At 34.0% G+C, this 4,252-nt stretch overlaps 1 non-coding gene across 1 annotated transcript; it reads right to left on the bottom strand.

The window, feature by feature from the left end:
* Positions 1–492: 492 nt before the first annotated feature.
* Positions 493–599, bottom strand: LOC118995895 (U6 spliceosomal RNA). Its single transcript, XR_005068379.1, has one exon. It is a non-coding gene; the product is annotated as a U6 spliceosomal RNA (small nuclear RNA).
* Between the last annotated feature and the right edge of the window lie 3,653 nt (positions 600–4,252).

The raw sequence follows: 4,252 nt of genomic DNA, 5'->3' as shown, positions 1-4,252 counted from the left end.
TATTGTAATGTGTCTTGGATTAGGCCCCCTTGGGTTCATCTTGATCGGGGCCCTCTGTGCCTCCTGTACTTGTGTTGCTTTTTCTCTAACCAAGTTAGGGAAGTTTTCTGTCTTTATTTTTTCAAAGGGTTTTCTATCCTTTGCTCCTTTTCCTTCTGATATTCCTATGATACAAATATTGTTACATTTCATGTTGTTCTGAAGCTCCCTTAAACTATTCTCATTCGTTTTGAGTCTTTTTTTCTCATTTTCTTGCTCTGTCTGAGTGTCTTTTATCTACCTTGTCTTCAGACTTGCTGATTTAATCATCTGCTTCATCTGGCCTGATTTTAATTCTTTCTTGTGTGTTCTTCATTTCAGATATTACATTCTTCATTTCTAACTGGTTTTTATTTATAGTTTCCATGTCATTTTTCAATTTGATGTCGTTTCCCACTAAGTTCCTTACAGTTCTCTCTAAGTTCCTTGAGCATCCTTAAAACCATTATTTTTGAAAATATGGAACACTTCACAAATTTACAAGTCAACCTTGCATAGGGGCCGTGCTAGTCTTTTCTGTATCCTTCCAAGTTTAGTATATGTGCTGCCAAAGTGAGCACTACTTCTATTCTTTGAAGCCTTTTTCTGCTCAACTTTATATCTCAGAAGTTATTCACTTGTGTGTCACTTGCCATTAGCATTTCTGGTAGCTCTAACCAAGTTCAATTCTGTTTCTTCCATTCCAAAAAGCATATTAGAATGAGAGCAAGAAAATTTGACATTTTAATATCTATAAAGCTCAGAACTATTTTCATCAATAGTTTTTTTCTTTCCCCTGTCAGTGACAAATTGCTTGTGACTCACCTTGTGAGTCCAAGGTCCTGTATTCAAAACCAGTATTTGAATACTACAAATCTGAGAGCTTGAGTTCAACCCTAGTGGGAATCACTGGACATTTACAATTGTATGACTTCATCTCCACATAACTACTGCCCCAAAATAGGGGCTACTTGACAATATCCCTGTAAGCTCCGACTAGAATTAGAGATCTGTCTTGAAATCTGTTTCTGTATCTAAGCCACGAATGGGTCCTGCTGAAACTTTACTTGCACAACAGCTGGTATTGGCTGCTCCTGTGCCTGCCATTCTGGGCTTTGCTTGCTCTGCCCCTAGATTACACATAACTAGGTCTTCCTAATCTTTTGAAATACACTTCTTATTTTGGACATAGTCTTTATTCGCTGTCTCATTTCAGAAATGCCATATCACTTTATTCTCTATCAGATGTGTCTACTATGCTTGAATTTCTGAACTCTCAATTCCTCTCTGTCTCATTATCTCCCTGTCTTGTTGTCAATTGTGATGTGGTATATAAGACACGATTGTATTTTCTACCCTTATCTTGGCCTCTTATTTTTCAAGTTTTAGAAAAAAGCAGGCTAAAATTTATGTTCAGTAACTAAAATATTATTATGATGATCTTTGCATCTGTGTCAACATTTTTGGCAGTGTTATATTTGAATATTTTCTTCATGTATGTGTCAGAAATTTTGGTTGTAATACATCTGAAAATTTTCATCATATAAGGCCATAATTTTTAGGGAAAAAAAGGTAGATCCCTTTACTATATTTTCTTCTAGTGGTAGAAAATATAGAACAAATATTGTTTTGTAAAATTATATTCTAGAGCACCAATTAAAGATTTATTTCATGGAAAAATAAACCACATGTCCCTGCATTCTTTATGGAGATGCTTTATATTTTCTATTTCTTTTACACATTCATTAATAACACGGAACAGTGCAGTTTGCATTAAGCATTTTCATAAATATGAAATATCCAGCTTCTACAGTGTTGAGTCAACATTTTTAATATAATTATGAGGACTAACTGCACCACTGCAAAAGCTCAGGTATCATGAGTATGTTTCTAAGTGTACGTATGCATGCACATATATATACATATGTGTGCATGTGTCCTGAGCAGGCATATACTTTTATGTTTATTATCATATCTATTACTAAAAATTAAAGAGTTATTGTTCAAAAGATATTGCTTAATTTTGGAAAAGCATTGGCTTCTTTTCTATGTAACACTGTGGTGATAATTTATGATGAATTTTATTCACAAATCTTGGTTTTATTGATAATTCCACATAATTTAAAAATTATTTTAATAACATCAAAGAATAACATGTTTTTCACGTGACTCCACTTAGGAAGACAAATCAATTAAAAATGGGCAAAGGACTTGAATAGACACTTCTCCAATGAGGATATAAAGAGGGTCCAGAGATATATCCAGAGACATATGCTCAGCATCATTAGCCATCAGAGAAATGCAAATTAAAACCACAATAAGATACCATTTCACACTGGTCAGAATGGCCATCATAAACAAATCAATGAACAAGTGTTGGAGAGGTTGTGGAGAAAAGGTAATCCTACTGCACTGTTGGCGGGAATGCAGACTGGTACAGCCACTATGGAAAACAGTATGGAGTTTTCTTAGGACACTAATAGCAGAACTGCCTTTTGACCTGGCAGTTCCACTGCTAGGATTATATCCTAAGAACCCTGAAACACCAATCCAAAAGGACCTATGCACCCCAATGTTTATAGAAGCATAATTTACAATAGCCAAGTGCTGGAAGCAACCTAAGTTCCCATCAGTAAATGAATACATTAAAAAACTATTGTACCTTTACACAATGGAATATTACTCAGCAGAAAGAAAAAAGGAGCTCCTACCCTTTGTGACAGCATGGATGGAACTGGAAGAGCATGATGATAAGTGAAATAAGCCTGGTGGTAAGAGACAAAAACCATATGATCTAACATTTAAGTGGAACCTAATCATCAAAACAAATAAGCAAGCAAAATATAACCAGAGACATTGAAATTAAGAACAAACAAACAGTAACCAGACAGGAGATGGGAGGAGATAATGGCGGGGAAAGGGTGAAGGGTTTTCAGGAAAAACCCTATAAAGGACACATGGACGAAACCAAGGGGAGGTGGAATCAGGCGAGGGAGGTGGGGATGGCTGGGATCAGGGGAGAAGAGAGGGGAAAAGGCAGAAAACTAGTTTAACAACAATAAAATTTTAAAAAAGAAAAGCATGTTTTCTTTTTAATTAAGTTTTTATCTTATAAAATGTGCCTATACTTTAGGTTGATCAAGATGTTGCTAAAAACTATATTTTAGGCTTTTATTTTAGATGGGAATCTAAGTTTAAAAATAAAAAATTATAGATTCAAATATATTTCTAGATAAGGCAAATAGACAAAATGATTCCATTAATATTTCAGATTCTCTGTTATTTGAGTACAATAACAGTCCATTGAGATCCCAACCCCCAATCATTTCTCAATAATTTTCTATAAAGTAAACATATTTACAAATTCAATTTCTTTAAAAAATTATGTTGGCCACTGCTTCCCATAGAAACTTAACCATAGAACTACAAAAAAAGTCAGAGTACTGATATTTTAACAAGTTATGTTATAAAATATCATTCCCAATAGTTTCCAGTAAAAACACAGCATCTGATTAAGGATGATACTTTTTATTTATGATGTGAGATAATACCTATAACAATCATATAATGTATAGCCTGCATAATTACATAGAGTACATAATACTTGATAATGATGATAAACAACTATGTTGCTGGTTTATGTATTTACTATACCATGCTTTTCTATTACTTTAGAGTGTACTTCTTCTACTTATAAAAAAAAAAGATTTGCTATAAAACAGTGTACTTATTATACTGGTAGTCATCTCATACATCTCATGTTTACCAAGACTTTAATTGCATCATTTTCTCTTATGTTTGACTTAATCTTGTGTTGTTTTGTACAGTAACATGCTGTGCAGACTTATAGCCTAGGAGCAATAGGCTATACCATAAGCCTAGGTGTATAGCAGACTGTACCATTGAAGGTGATGTAAGAGTACTCTCTGACATTCACACAATGACAAAATGACTTAAGGACACATTTCTCAAAACATATCTTTGTCATTAAGCAGCACATGACTGTATTACCCTCTGTTCTGGTGGACACTCATCTCACTGACCCAAACATCAAACACTTATTCAGAGGTTTCTGTCTGATTGTGACTTGTAGAGTAGCTGATTTTTCAAAACCTGGGATTATCTAATCTACTTCTCTACTCCAATTTGTTTTAAACTATTATCTTATTCCCACACCTATTGTTTATTCTCCTATTTTCTACAAACTTTAGATAAAAAATAGTTCAATAGCAGC

The sequence above is a fragment of the Sturnira hondurensis genome, unplaced genomic scaffold, assembly GCF_014824575.4.
Source record: "Sturnira hondurensis isolate 20B ecotype Veracruz unplaced genomic scaffold, ASM1482457v3 Scaffold0010428, whole genome shotgun sequence".
NCBI classification, from domain to species: domain Eukaryota; kingdom Metazoa; phylum Chordata; class Mammalia; order Chiroptera; family Phyllostomidae; genus Sturnira; species Sturnira hondurensis.
The sequence above is the reverse complement of the archived record's forward strand: the minus strand, read 5'-3'. Positions and strand labels throughout refer to the sequence as shown.